The 16,343-nt window shown below is 42.2% G+C and overlaps 1 protein-coding gene across 10 annotated transcripts in view; it reads right to left on the bottom strand.

Moving 5' to 3' along the window:
• Window positions 1-16,343, bottom strand: part of NDST2 (N-deacetylase and N-sulfotransferase 2) — a 103,540-nt gene that overhangs the window by 68,267 nt on the left and 18,930 nt on the right. For 7 of the 10 annotated variants that reach the window (XM_035138178.2, XM_060275052.1, XM_060275049.1 and 4 more), the window contains one exon: window positions 12,049-12,128. The exons of 1 other annotated variant lie outside the window; for it this stretch is intronic. The gene's annotated coding sequence lies outside the window, so the exon portion shown is untranslated. Of the gene's footprint in view, window positions 1-12,048; window positions 14,834-15,396; window positions 15,415-16,343 lie in introns of those variants that run through there. 2 more of the 10 variants (XM_060275051.1, XM_060275050.1) reach the window with 2 other exon arrangements.

Genomic DNA, 16,343 nt, shown 5'->3' with positions numbered 1-16,343 from the left:
ACATAAATGTTTTTAGGGTTCATAACTATTGAAACCATTCTGTGTTTACCCATTCAAAAGTTGCTGGTGAAGAAAAACGAATGGATGTATTTTAAATAATTTTCTTTTAGGACTCAGAAGGGAAGAACTGATTTATGGCAGTAAATACTAAGTAACTGGAACAATACACAATCCTAATCCTAGGATGACATAATTGGAAAGTCATTGAAAATAATCTGTTCCATCTCCCTGCCCTGGTTTAATCCAGAATGCTTTGAATACAGAAATAAAACTAAGTTTAATTTGGGAGGTTAGACTGCAGTCACATATACTCATTTTCATGAACCCAGTGGCAGTTACTTCTAAAGAGACATGTATATGATTGTACTGTACATACATCTGTTGAGGACTATTGTATCCTATGGCTATATTTGAGGCAATTGCTTGGAGCCGCCCATTACTAAAACCACACGGATTGGAATTTCTGAAGCATTTTCCACGTCAAAGCATGGATTGGCTTTTTGCAGAGGGAAGCAAAGCCCAGGGCTATACCAGCTGTGGCAATCACAAATGAGGCGGGAATGTGAAAATTCAACTGTGAATGTTACTTTCCATAAGAGAAGCTCCCCTAACATAATTTTTAGGTACCTATACCTGCACATATGTGGGACCTGCAGGAAAAAATTGCATTATATCCTCTCCTGCTAGCAGCTTTCCTATTCAGGGCTGCTTTCAGCCAGCCATGCACTCCCTCCCTCCAGGATACTCAATTCCCCCTACTGTTTAATTTCTCAGAGGGATGCCAAATTTGAAGATCAGATATTATATTTCTTTATTTATAAAGTGAGATACTCAGGGTCCAAAATTCTATACCAAATAATGCACTTCAGCTGTGGACATGTGTGGTTTACTTACACCTGATTAAATGTGTGTTATTAGAAGATAGGAAGCCTTCATATTTAATTAAATGCTTCCATTGTTGCTATGTAGGGAAGAAGGAAGAGTCTTCTCACCTCCATACTTGCTCTTCATTAGCAGAAGCAGGACTGAAAATAACAACAGTAATAGAGGAATATGCAAGAGAAGGGCTGGAACATGTGGGAAAGGGGTTATTTCCCCAAACACTCCTTGCTGTGAAAAGAATCACTGTTCAGCTTTTTTTCCCACCCCCCCCCCAAAAAAAAACCCTACATAGGTGAGTCAAAGATTATAGCCTGCATTCAAACAACTAATTCTGCACATTCACAGCTAAGGAGTTTTGGACCTGTGTTTCTTGACACAGGCTGCATTGCAAATCTCTTTTAAAACCGAGCAGAGTTTAGAACTGTGTGAAATATTGTGTATGTGCATATGTCTTCTGTTCAAAATTCTTGGAAATGCTCCAAATAGTGTGTGTGTGTGTGTGTGTGTGTGTGTGTACACACACACATACACACACAGTGTCCACTAACCACTTTTTCAAATTAATTTACAGCAAAAGTATGTACAATACAAGGAGCAAAGCAGACTGTAAATTAGGAAGACTGTAAATTATACTTCCCACAATAATGGAGATTGTGCAGGCTTTGATTCATGGAAACACTAACTACTGGAGCGGGAGGCTCTTCAACTCAAGTCTACCAAGTGAAAAGCAATGCCAGTCAACACACAACATTAGACAGGGATATTGACTTGGGCAACTATATGGAATGGGAAAGCAGAACAGTTTATGAATGCAGGTCGCAACTTCATTAATACATTCCATGAACAAGAATTATTTGTGAGATTAAATGGTAGATTTTAAAGTAAAAACAAGGATGAATCTCTTCGTTTTTTGTATCAATAGACAAATACATTCTGGATATTGTTACAATGGCACTAAATTTTAAACTAGAGAGTGAGAGCTATTTTTGCAAATTAGTAGGTAATGGAAAATGTTTAAATCTGGGTGACTTTAACAGAAGGAAGCATCCAGCTATTAAAAAAAGAATCAGAGCCAAAATTGGGATATTAAAGCAGAATCTGTACATTGCAATAAAAATGTAAGCTTAGAAATACAAAAGTATGTTTGCTTTAAAATATTCCCATATCAGAAACAAGGGAAGTTAAAGAGTCAAAAAAATAAAACGAGATGGGAAATGAAGACTGCACATACAGAGAAGCTGGTGGTGACTGAAGATTTTTCAGTCAGTTCAATATCTGACTAGAATGAAGTCATAATCCTTTCCAGAGGATAATTCACATTGGGTATATGGGGAGAATCCCTCTGGAACTCCAAATATGCTCTGTTTGTTCAGATATCACACACACACACACACACACAAAATCCTCCGATTCCCAAGAGGTAGATGCATTACTGAATTAACAACACTGGAAGCATGACAGAAAACATTCTTGCTTCCCCTAGCAGGAAGCCAACAATGAAACATCAAACAAAACTTGCAAACTCAGTGAGAATCAAAACTCCGAGGAACTGATGAAAAAGCCCTGGTGGTGAAATAGCACCTATCATTCCTTAGTACATGAACAATATGAATTTATATTGACTTGAAATAAAAATTCTTGCACACTTCGCGTCTGGGATGGAACAGGAGGAGAGGCAGATACTAACAAACGTGATCTAAGTAGATAATCAACTACGTACCTCTCCAAAGATTTTCCCTTGAGATCTTAGCTGGAATAAAAACACAGTATGGTTTCAATTCTTGACTATGGATATGCTCATAACCACCACAAAGTTAACACACACTACTGAGTTTTATATCAATTTCCATTCGATCACAAGTGATAACAAAGCTACACAAACCGATTAGAAATTCATGCTGGGGGTGAAAGATTGCTATATGCTCCATCCCTAAGCCACACAGCAGAAAGAGCAAGTTAAAGTTCAAACACCACATCATTAATATCATGTAAAGGGCTTGGCACTAAGACATACCATATGCTGTTTAACAACAGATGCACTAATACAGCTTCACCAGTGCTGTAGGGTAAGAAAGCAGAGCTAATTCATAATAAATTAAACATACTTATGACATTTGGATAAAGAAATCCTTACCTTTTCCTTTAACTGTCCAAGGTTGTATCCTCTCCAGAAACAGAAGCACAAGAAATACAGGAAGGTATTGCTTTCTCTGTGTGTTCTGGAAAATGTGGATGGGCAGTGGAAGGAGCAAATAGGCAAGTGAGCATTCATGCTTCAGCTAGCCAGCTTGCAGATGAAGCTTTGCAGCTAAGTCCCCAAGACCTTCTCACGGCCGCTGATCTCATCCACGAAACTGAAAGAGCATCTCAGCAGGACACTGCCAGCTTCCCTTTCAGAGCCCTCTCACTGACAACCATTCTCTGGCAAGTGAAATGTCAAGAACCAGGCAGGGGCGGTGTTTGGAAAAGGAGGGAGGTGGAGGGATAAGAGATTCTCACCATCCATCAACCTCAAAACCTATTCAGCAAACTGCTTGAATGGAGCCGGCATTTCATTCTCCATGGTAACTGGAGATGGAAGGAAGATGGGAAGAACGCAAAAAGAGGCACGTTGAGCTGGTCTGGGGGAAAGTGGCATTAAGAAAAGGATGGGAGCATTCCAAACCCCAGCCCATGCCTTCAGCTTACAAGGAAGGAAAAATAAAAGGTCTCTTTCAGCTTCCACCTCTTTCTTCCGGGTGGCAGAATTTCCTGGTATTCAGGCAAAAGCACTTTCCTCTTGGGGTGCAGAAAACCAAGTAATTTGCTGCTCTAAGTACTGCTAATGGAAAGCAAGCTGTCCCATTTGCTATTGAAGGAGCAACTGCTATCAACTGCTTCATGCTCTCTTGATGATCGACATACAGAAATGTATCTATTTCATAAGCCATAACTTTGAGCAGTATACACAAGAATTTGACATCTACAATACTATAGTAGCATATGATCTGGGATAGCTCAGTTGGTAGAGCATAAAACTATGGGCGTCTTAGTCAGGGTCATGAGTTCGAGCCTCACATTGCACAACCGATTCCTGCATTGCAGGACTAGATGATCCTTGTGGTCCCTTCCAACTCTGCAATTCTATGATTCTAGAGATAAAACCTTAAATGAAAACAGAATAAAACTGAGAGGAATAAAAGTATTCAGCCAGCTAAAAATACAATAATTTAAACGCTTTGGCAAATAAAAAACGTTGAACCTGGCACTGAAAGGATGCAATATCCTTTACTATTAAAAGGATTAAAGAATTCATTATAACACTCAGCTTTCATTAACAGCAGGGTAATATCTTTGCTAGGTTCAACTAAATTTTGTCCATTTTCAGCAAAGTTACTCATTTTGCCATGACAGCCAACAGGCATAAACCAAATTCATCTTACAATGAAAGAGCTACCAGTACAGGTGTTCCTCTGCCTGAAAATCAGGTTGCACATCCATCTCCTCTTGAACGTGGCTCAACATTATCTGATGCAATGAGCAAAGTGCTCTCAAAAACCAGAAAATTTAACTGAAGGAAAAGCAGACACTAAATACTGAAAAGCTAGACTTCACCTGACCCACATTAAGAAGAACCACATACAATTTAGCTTATAATAACATTCTGACCCTTGGGCATCCTCCTCTTGTACATTAAAATTTGAAAAGCCACTACAAAAGTCCTTATTTCACGCAGATTGTGCCCAAATTAACATCCTAACCCTACAAAGCTACTGAGTTTCAAAAGGAATAAGATTAATGCACAATAACCATACAGAGGAATTAAAAACACAATGAATTCAGGCTGCACCAGCCGATAATATACTATATTGAGAACTTCTATCAGAGTCCTTTCCCTCTCAGCATCTCAAAAGTTTCCTTTCTGTAGCCCAAACTCCTTTATATTGGGACTCCGATTCAGTTTTACTCATTCTAGAGGTATTGCACCATGGCTCTGTATAGCCTGAGTAATTCTAGTCCAGGCACCCCCAAACTGCGGCCCTCCAGATGTTTTGGCCTACAACTCCCATGATCCCTAGCTAACAGGACCAGTGGTTGGGGAAGATGGGAATTGTAGTCCAAAACATCTGGAGGGCCGATGTCTGGGGATGCCAGTTCTAGTCCATATTTGCAAGTCTAAGCAATTTAAAACTCAAAAACACTGTGCAGTCACATTACTACACTGTTTTCGTATTCTACAGGTTTGAACGGAACATTACATTTCTTCTCTTCTCCATCCCTGACCTTCCTACATTGACCAAGGAGGTCTGAAGGACAGTAAGCACATTTGGCTGCTTGCATTCTCCCTCCAAACCTTCCCACTTAACATGTGGTGGTCAGGGGCCAGGGGCCAAATATACAAGTTAAGCATGCCTGAATAGGCCTTGTGTTGCCCTCATCTTGGGACCAGTAATGCAGATATGAAATGCTGGTCAACCTAAAACATGTTAACAGCTAAAATTAAACCTCATAAAATTGAAATTTTGGGAGCCTGGGAAGGGAAGGGAAGCTAAAAAAGCTGGATGCCTAAACAGTATGCTAATAAAAGCACTGGTTCACGCTGATCTAGAGAAACACCTTGAGCACAAAAAATTAATCAGACTTCCCTTCAAATAATTTATATCTAATCAATTCACTGCACTGAATGCACACTGTGATGGATTTCTATTCTATCATTTCGAACACCACCTTGTTTTTTTAAAGAGGGATTTAATATATAATGAAACTGCAGGGAACGAGATTTATAATTCCATCCCACCCTCACTATTCAGCCTCCACTCTCAGGACTCAGATGAAATGGAAGAATGCGCAACGGCCATGTCACTTGAACACTGCCCGCAAGGCAAGCAGTCTGTTACCATAATCATCCATTTAAGCTTCCACTGGATACTGCCTCTTCTGCACATTCCATCTGATGAGAGTAGATCACATGGGTCTTTTGTTATATGCATCACTAACTTGTTACAAAAATCTTTTCAGGGATGGGAACATGTTCTTTTAAAAAGGGCACTTAAAAAGCAACATGGAGGTTGCAGGGAAAATATTTTATGATCCAAGTCTTTATGGCGATCTTATATGCAAACCCAAAAAGGGAGACTATTTTTCCTCTCTTTGTTCTGGCAAGGCGACACGGAAACATCCCATAGTTTCACGTTGTTCACAACGAAGGAGAGGAAGAAGTCCGAATAGCAAAAGGCTTCCGTGTCTTGTTCAACATAGCACTCAGGCACTCCTGTGTACAGTGGAACCCCTACTTACGAATTTAATCCGTTCCAAATGCACATTCATATGTAGAAACATTCGTAAATCGAAACAATGTTTCCCATAGGAATTCATTGGGAACGTATTAATTCGTTCCGGAGCCTTACCTCCCTCGCTGCCCTGGGCTTGCCGCCGCCGCCAGATCGGGACCTCGCTGGCCTCGTTGCCCTGCGCTCACCGCCGGATCAGGCCCTCACTGGCCTCGTTGCCCCGCACGCGCCGCCACTGCTGGATCAGGCCCTCGTTGCCGCCGCCGCGAGGTCGGCCTTCTGCAGCGAGCGGGGCCACGGAGGAGCGAGAGGCAGAGGCCTCAGCCGCCCGGCCCCTACCTGTAGCGCTCACTTACTTGCCTGCCTGCCTGCTGATGGCTTCTCTTTCTCCTTTGCCTGCTCCGAGCTCTGTGAGCGCTTGGAGCAGGCGAAGGAGAAAGAGAAGCCATCGGCAGGCAGGCAGGCAGGCGAGCGAGCGCTACAGGGGCGGAGGTGGGGCCTGATCCGGCCGTGGGCCGAGCGCCGGCGGGAGGCCGCTAGCGGTGGAGGCGGGGCCCGATCCGGATGTGGGCCGAGCGCCGGCAGGAGGCCGCTAGCGGTGGAGGCGGGGCCCGATCCAGCCGTGGGCCGAGGGCCTGAGGTGGTGGGAGGCTGCTAGCGGAGGCGGAAGGGTCTGATTCGGCCGTGGGCCAAGTGCCCGAGGCAGCGGGAGGCTGCTAGTGGCAGCGGCGGGGGCCCGATCCAGCCTTCGGATGTCGAAAAAATTCGTAAGCAGGCCCCAATTTGTATCGTTCGTAAGTAGAATTTGTCGTAAGTAGGGTTATTCGTTAGTCGAGGTACCACTGTATAGGGACAACATAACCTTTACAAGTAATTAACAGAGGAGCTTAAAAACCAGAACCTTTAACTCACACTACATAAGACTGCTAACATCATAAGATATCTAAATCCCTGTAATACCAACATCAGATGGCTGTGTTAAATGACCCCAACAAGTTTCCTACATCCTTATACAGTATGTAAGAATCCCCCCCCAGGTGCAAAGAAGTGTTGAAGTTTTGAAATTAAAAGAGGCAAATAAAATAAAAACCAAAGGAAAATACACAGAGAGAGTATTTTAAAACTGCTTGGCAAGAATTTTTGAATGCTGATGATAGTTAAGCCAGCAGAGAAAAAATAAAGGGTCTATAGGATATTCATATTTACTATGTGTCACTATATTCAATGGTATTTATGTCCCAGTAAGGGTGCGGTCTAAACCACAGAGCCTAGGGCTTGCCGATCAGAAGGTCGGCGGTTTGAATCCCCACGATGGGGTGAACTCCCGTTGCTCGGTCCCTGCTCCTGCCAACCTAGCAGTTTGAAAGAACGTCAAAGTGCAAGTAGATAAATAGGTACCGCTCCAGCAGGAAGGTAAACGGCGTTTCCGTGTGCTGCTCTGATTCGCTAGAAGCAGCTTAGACATGATGGCCACATGACCCTGGAAGCTGTATGCTGGCTCCCTTGGCCAGTAAAGCGAGATGAGCGCCGCAACCCCAGAGTCGTCCGCGACTGGACCTAATGGTCAGGGGTCCCTTTACCTTTAAGGGTGTGCAGAACTACATACAGCTTAACAAATCAATCCTACTCATGTCTACTCTGAAGTATGTCCCACTGAACTTGACAAGACTTATTCTCAAGTAAGCATGTGCTGGATTGAGGGCCACAATAATACAGAGAACAAGGCATGGTTTTTATAATTCTAGAATATCTCACAAAGGAACTCACAAGATGAAACAAGTAAATCTGTTCACATGATTATGTGCAGGGTGGAAGAAGTAACTGTTTTCTCTTTCCTTTGTCAAACGGTTTGAGAGATGTTGTATTAGATGTGCTGCCCAGTTTTAGTTTCCAAGATTAATAAGACAAATACTGGTGGGAGGTGTGGGTAGATACCATAAGATATTGAGTTACAAGCCATATCTGCTCTGCTTTCAGGCTGATGTGGCACAAAAGCAAAAGAAAATGAAAAAATATATCAAACTAGAAATTAGGATAGTGGTAATCAATATATATAAAAGCTGACAGAACTTTTAGCCATCTGATTTCACAATTCAGGCCTTTTGCATATTACAAAACAACAGATCTGGGTTTGCTATAGACTACAGCAGTGTTTCCCAACCTTGTGCCTCCAGCTGTTTTCGGACTACAATTCCCATCATTCCTGACCACTGGTCTTGCTAGCTAGGGATGATGGGAGTTGTAGTCCCAAAACATCTGGAGACACAAGGTTGGGAAACACTGGACTAGAGTATAAGCATAACAGAAATGTGTGGTATATTTATGATAAACGTACGGTACCTGTATGATACATGTTTGTCGCAGTTCACTCTCTTGGGGGTATACCTAAGAAATGTGTGCTAATGTCCCTCAGTTTGAGGCATTTGTGTTTCTAGCAACAAAATCCATGATAAATGCAAAACACATTTTTCTTCTAGTTGCAATATCTATACCCTGTAGCCACCCCGTGATAACTTGTTCACATGTCTTTGTCCCTCATACAGCAAATTTCCAAATTGCCAACATATTCCTAACTTCCTTCCCTTCAACAGTCAATGTCCTTAGCAAAATCTGTAAGTCAAAACTGTATGCTAATTCAATACAGTACTAAGTTTGTCCAGCTTGCACAATTTTTCTATTTGCAGAACTCCTAATTTAGAAGGCACTTGCTATATGTTGCACACAGTTATGCATAACAAAAGTTACATCTTCCAATGAAAACTGCAACTTGGAGGAAGCAATTTGGAGCAGAGAAATGGAATGGAGGAAGCACTGGTTTGTCTTGTGTTCCACCCGTATTTGATTAAAAATTTTTTTGAGAGGAATAAGGATGCAAAACAATAAGTATGCCAAAAAGGGAGCAAACAAATATGAATGAAGAATGAATACCAGAAAAAGATGGTACTACTTTCAGTTGCTGATGGCTTACTCCACTTTGCTAGAAACACATGTACAGAAATAATAGTTCACAATAACTTTGCACCTTCCAAATCAACTACAGTTCCTAGACTCCAGAGAGTCTTAAAGGGAGCTAGCTACTGTGTTTGCTCCAGTTGGCAGATTTATTTTACATTTAAAATCTTTGACATTTGAAACACCAAAGGAGTTGAGTGCTGAAGAACCAAGGGTTTTAGTAAGTGCTCTAACTGGGCATCTGTATAAGGGAAGTATACATTTAGCATGTTGATATAATGAATTTTGTTGCATGATAAGGGATCGAAACACCAATATGGGATAAGCTTTTTTTCAAAATGGTTGCAAATTGGGGGGATGGATTGGGGAATGACTGGATAATTCATATTGGCCTCGTTCACACGGCATGGCAAGCCAGACTGTTATCTCCCACAACCTCTTGTGGGCAAAGTTTGAAAGGTGAGCGGAGCTGTTTTCCCTGCTTTTTTGCCCACTGTTTTCCACAGCACTTTGAAAGGGGCTTTGCAGGCACCAGCAAGAGTGGAGGTGTCTACAAACACCCTTACAGGCCCAGCCCCAATCTTACCTGCCCCACACCTAACATTATATGATTTTGGTGTAGGGCAGTTAGGTGTGGCTTAGCTTTGCAGGAGAAAAGGAGAGGCTGGTGGGTCTAAATAGGCATGTAACCAAGAGGTCCCCCACTGCTGCTTTAAGTCATGGTTCAAAGGTGAACTCCACAGAGTGCTGGAGCACACTGCTAAAATTTCAGCCTTTTCACTTCTCTGCCATGCTGCCAGAAGCTAAGCCATAGTTTAGCTTAGCATTACATCCAAACCTGGGCTTGCGGTATGCTCCCTCCAAACACACCTAAGAACAAACCATTACAGTGGTACCTCGGGTTACGAACTTAATTCATTCTGGAGGCCCGTTCTTAACCCAAAACCGTTCTTAACCTGAGACGTGCTTTCGCTAATGGGGCCTCCCCCTGCTGCTGTGCCACCAGCAAGCAATTTCCATTCTCATCCTGGGGCAAAGCTCGCAACCCGAGGTACTACTTCCGGGTTAGCGGAGTTTGTAACCCGAAGTGTTTGTAACCTGAGGTACCACTGTACTTTTCAATGTTAATGGGGGGGGGGAAACAACCACTGCCATTTTATGTCATGTACACAGATTTACATGGATAGTGTTGGCCATATGGCTTTAGTTAGATTTAGAAGTTAAAAGCAGGATACATAGAACAACCCTAACATACCAGCATCATACATAATACAAGTAACCCCTGCAAAACAATTTTGGGGTATGATTGTCACAAGACTGATAAAGCGTATCACATCCTATTTGGAGCCTCACGGGTAGGTTATGATTTCATGCGATAAAACACTGCAAGATATTTGTTCTTCAGTTACTGTTCTACACGTCCCATGATATGATAACTAGAAAAGATAGCCATATCAAACTGACCTGTTTATTCTTGCTACAAAAGGAGGAAATGGTGGTTTCTATTATTTTCTGGTGCCAAATCCCCCCACCCTTCCAGCTAGGCTTCATCCAGGCATGGTATTTAATGCATAAGTTTTACTGATTATAATGGCAGCATTTCTGTCCTGATTTCTAATGTTCCTTTCGCACTGCAGTACCTATATGCCACCATGTCACACTAAGTTTCATTCACAGCAGTACGTACCGAAGTGTAAAAAGGAGCTTAGAAATCACTGTCTCCACTCAATAGTTGTTGAGCAGAGGGGGCAATCCTGGAGCATCACTCCAATCCTCTAGATTGATCCTACAGCTGAGCTATTATATACTAAGTTCTGAACTATTACTTGAGCTCCTACATTCTGTGAGGCTTCAAGGCTATGATGTAGCACAGCTGTAGAGACAGAAACAGAACTTTAGAGCATGAGACTCTTAACCTAAGGGTCGTGATTCTGAGCCCCATGTTGTGTGAAAGATTCATGCATTGCAGAGGACTGGACTAGACCCCACTTGTTAGGGTTTTCTCTTATCAGACATCATACACAAACTATGGTATGCAAACTAACTCAAAACTATCACTTTTGGTTTTCTCAACTCGTGCTTTGTCAATTCTGACATCAAACTCAGCCATGTGGTAAAGCTTCCTTAACCATGGTGTGCATAGCTGCCAAGTTTTCCCTTTTCTTGCGAGGAAGCCTATTCAGCATAAGGGAAAATCCCTGAAAAAAAGGGATAACTTGGCAGCTATGATGGTGTGGCATGATACCTGAACTGAGCTAATGAGATTTGATATTTATGATCAAAATGTGTTGCGCTAAGATACACCAATACACTTTAAAAAGTTTTCCTCCATGTTTGCTTGTGATCTGTTATGCCCCATATTCCCCTTCAGTTTTCATCCCAGTTCTTACAGTTCAAATAGGCTTTTATGGAAATCACTGCTCAAAAGCCAATTCCATACGACGGTAACATAAAAGGAGGGATTGGCACTCTCAGTTTGCAATCTCACAACTAGATCTCTTCAATTTGCAAAAGCACATTACTGTCACACCATGACATTGGAATGGTCAATTGCCCCAACTGTTAATGCTCTGTATCCAAGTGCTTAGTAGTATGTGTTAAACACATGGCATATGCCACTCTAGCAGCAATCATATTAACACTGCAATGTTGCAGTTTTTATACATTTTCAGGATAAGGCAACTTCACGCCCTGAACACTTCTCCATGATACAAGCTGAAAAGCCCGTACCTTTCAGATCCTCTCTTCTCCATGCTTCTGGAAAATGACTAAAAATATTGCAGTGCTTTGACAGATCACACTTAACATTCTATGAGCCGATAGTTCATATTCCAGTGGGCAAAATCTAATCTGCACTCTGAAGTAACTGATATTGGCAGGTCTAACATTCTGCAACTCAATGGAATGTAAATATATTTCAAACATATGGACTTTGAGCACTCACCTTCCAACAACCCCTTTGGTTAGCAGCCAGAACAAAACTCGTAAGCCGATTTGTAATAAGAACAAAGTCACTCCTTTCAGCTAAAAGAGGGAAGAAAGGACAACTTGGATTAGATAGTTACAGAGCAGGAAAATTAGAGCCTAGATAGAGATTCTTTCATAGAGATTCTTTCATAGAGATTCTTTCATAGAGATTCAAGGTTAATAATAATAATAATAATAATTTATTTATACCCTGCCCATCTGGCTGGGTTTCCCCAGCCACTCTGGGCGGCTTCCAACAGAAAAATAAAATACAACGATCTATTAAACATCAAAAGCCTCCCTAAACAGGGCTGCCTTCAGATATATTCTAAAAATCTGGTAGCTGTTTTTCTCTTTGACATCTGATGGGAGGGCATTCCACGGGGCAGGCACCACTACCGAGAAAGTGCTCTGCCTGGTTCCCTGCAACTTGGCTTCTCGCAACAAGGGAACCGCCAGAAGCCCCTCAGTGCTGGACCTCAGTGTCCGGGCAGAACGATGGGGGTGGAGATGAACGAGGCCATTTAGGGCTTTAAAGGTCAGCACCAACACTTTGAATTGAGCTCGGAAACGTACTGGGAGCCAATGTAGATCTTTCAAGACCGGTGTTATGTGGTCTCGGCGGCCACTCCGTCACCAGACTAGCTGCCGCATTCTGGATTAGTTGTAGTTTCCAGGTCACCTTCAAAGGTAGCCCCACGTAGAGCGCATTACAGTAGTCCAAGTGAGAGATAACTAGAACATGCACCACTCTGGCGAGACAGCCGTCCTGGACAAAGAATTGACCTGTGCCTCCATGGACAGCTGTGAGTCCAAAATGACTCCCAGGCTGCGCACCTGGTCCTTCAGGGGCACAGTTACCCCATTCAGTACCAGGGAGTCCTCCACACCTGCCCGCCTTCTGTCCCCCACAAACAGTACTTCTGTCTTGTCAGGATTCAACCTCAATCTGTTAGCCGCCATCCATCCTCCAACCGCCTCTGGGCAGCTGGGGAAGGACTCAGTGGACAGAACTTATGCCAACCCAATTCCCCCCCGCCCAAAGGCTGTTCCAGAAGTGAGGTAGGCATAGGACTAGGCAAAGAGAGACTTACTGTACACCTGTTCCTAACCCTTTTCATTCTGGTCACATGACCTAAGCACAGTGGAACTTAGATGGCAAAAATGTTGCAAGTCAATTTTCTCCTGAGTGAAGTTTGGAATAGGGAAGCAATGCTGGCTTTCTATAATTACGAGTGCTCTGCCAGAGCACTATCTTAACAACACAGTGGAGTGCAGTGTCCTGTAGGTTGCCAGTCCATTTCTGAAGTAAATGGTGTATGGTTTGGGGCACAGGTCCCTGAAGGAGACCTTCTCCTATACCGGCCCGTGCACCGAGATAATTGTCAGAGCACTTATCCAGATGCTACCATCTTCTAAGAATGAATGGGGAGAGACTGAGAAAGGGGCCTTTGGGGCTATGGAATTCCATCTCTGGATCACTCTCCCTAGTGAGGCTCATGTGGTGCCAGCTCTCATGTTTTCAGCAGCAGATAAAGACCTTTGTATTCCCCCCCCAGCTTTTAAAAATTGATTTTACTGTGCTCCAGCAATGATGCTCTGAAAAAGTATTAGTTCTTTTTAAAGCCTGCTGTGTTTCAAGAAGCCCCTTCTCAGGGACACTGTGTTCTATGTTCTAAATACTGTAGTTGCCTATATCAACACCATACATAATACAATTAATATTTTGGAGGATGAACAAACAGAATCCAGGGGGACATGTACAGAAATTAACAGCAAGGACCTCTTCTCTCCACATGAATCAACCCAGATCCTGCAATCATCATACACTTTACTGAGAAGCCATTATGTGTTTTGGGGCTCCATTAAAAGGATAAAGAGCAAAGGGGACAAGCAGCATTCTTGATTAATTTTCCCTGCTTGATTTTATAAAGCAGAGGTGACCCCAAAAAGCTGACTGATGTTGGAGGAATTATAGAGGCTGGGATTACATTTAGAGCACATGCTCCTCATATACTCTTCTCTAGTAAAATTTCTAAAAAGTAGGCCCATTCAAGACAACTGACCACCCTCAAGCCATACCTGGATGGTATGACCAAAGGGAGCACTGACTTTTAAAACACTAGAAATGTAAACATTATATTTTACAACTATACTTATTTACTTTAGACAGCTGCTTTAGACCACTTAAGATATTAAGAGCTGTGAATGAAGGCAGAACACATAGACAGCTCACCGAATTCAGTAACAGAAATTACCTTAAACAAGTATATTACAGATTTACAAAACCAAACCTGAAACAGTAGTTTAAATATTAAGTGTGCAAGGATAAAGCCTTTATCTTCCAACATCTTCACAAATAAAGATTTGGCATGCTACCTCAGAAATTATTCAGTAACTTGGTTCTTTTTGAGTCCCTATTCCACTGAAGTGTTTCTCAAAAATCCCATACATAATTATGATTTATATAGTACCAAATGCATGCCAAACACTTTACAAAAGATCAACAGATCTCTGCCAGAAGCCACTTTAAATATTTTTTTATTTAATAATCAATGTAAAAAGATTTTACAACTTCTTGGAAAACTGCTGAAGGGAACTGGAAAGACTCACCAATGAGTCAATCCCTTATGGAAATTATGCTTCTTGTTCCAGTGCACTAACTTGTGTATGTCTACTCAGAAATAAATCTCAATGACTTCAACAAGACTTACAAGTGAGTGTGTATAGGATTACTGCCTGAGAGATCTGAAGGATGGGGAAATATAATAATAATAATAATAATAATAATAATAATAATAATAATAATAAATTTTTATTTATACCCCGCCCTCCCCAGTCAAAACCGGGCTCAGGGCGGCTGACACCAACAGAACCACAATAAAACATAAAAACAATTAATTAAAATACAGATTAAAATACAGTATTAAAATTTAAAGTGCAGCCTCATTTCAAGTAGGCCATAAGTGGCTGACACCAACAGAACCACAATAAAACATAAAAACAATTAGTTAAAATACAGATTAAAATACAGTATTAAAATTTAAAGTGCAGCCTCATTTCAAGTAGGCCATAAATCCAAGCCATGAGGGAGAAAAACACAGGGGTCAGGCTGAGTCTAACCCAAAGGCCAGGCGGAACAGCTCTGTCTTGCAGGCCCTGCGGAAAGATGACAAATCCCGCAGGGCCCTGGTCTCCTGGGAAAGAGCGTTCCACCAGGTTGGGGCCAGTACTGAAAAGGCCCTGGCTCTAGTAGAGGCCAATCTAGCCATCTTATGACTCGGGATATACTGGTGGAAGCCTGACTTAAAACAAGAAAACCTACCCAATAGTGATCAAGAACGAGGGCAAACTCCCAAGCATTCTTCTGAAACAAAGAAGCTTAGGGTAAAGTTTCAAAACGAGCAGATAATTCCTTTTAAGAAACAAAAGCAATTTCAAGAAGGGCTGATGTGTTTTTCTGAAGGAGATAAATGAGGCACACAAACGTATCACCACTATATAAAAATGCAAAGAAAGAATATGAATGAATGCTTACAACTTACGGGGGGAGGGGAGAAATACATCTGAAAAATTATCAAGGTTTCCACATGCATCATTTGATAGATGGCACAGAAGCTTGAAAAACATTTCTGTACTGCCCTATACCTGACTACAGTGGTACCTCTACTTACGAATTTAATGCGTTCCGAACGCACATTCGTAAGTCGAAAAATATTGTAAGTCGAATCCCATAGGAATGCATTGGGATAAAAAATTCGTAAGTAGAAGCAACCCTATCTAAAAAATCATAAGTAGAAGCAACCCTATCAAAAAATTCGTAAGTAGAAAAAATCCTATCTAAACCACATCCAAGATGGCGGACGGAGCTCCATTCGTAAGTAGAAACATTCGTAAGTAGAGTTACCACTGTATCAGGTTTTCCAAAGTAATAAAAATAAAATGAAGAGAAATTTTAGGTTGTACAGAGGTTTTTACTCAGAGGCAGGGCTTTTCTGCCTTTGAGACTCCCTCAAATGCTTCTCCTGCCTCCTGTCCCTCCCCCATACTCAGGCTCCTGGTCTCCCTCCAGTGACTCCCCTCTTCCACCAACCTCAGCACCTGTTTCACAGAACCTCACCAATTGCTGGCTCCTTCCCCTGGCTCATCCTCCTGTTCCCCTGCCTCCTCTGCCCACCCACCCCTGTGGACTCCTGCCTGCCCCTGACAAAATGCATAAGGCATAAAACTTTTACAAACTGTGGAGCACTTAATGCCCAGAAATGATCTTCA

The sequence above is a fragment of the Zootoca vivipara genome, chromosome 5 (assembly GCF_963506605.1).
Source record: "Zootoca vivipara chromosome 5, rZooViv1.1, whole genome shotgun sequence".
Classification (NCBI taxonomy): Eukaryota; Metazoa; Chordata; class Lepidosauria; order Squamata; family Lacertidae; genus Zootoca; species Zootoca vivipara.
The sequence above is the reverse complement of the archived record's forward strand: the minus strand, read 5'-3'. Positions and strand labels throughout refer to the sequence as shown.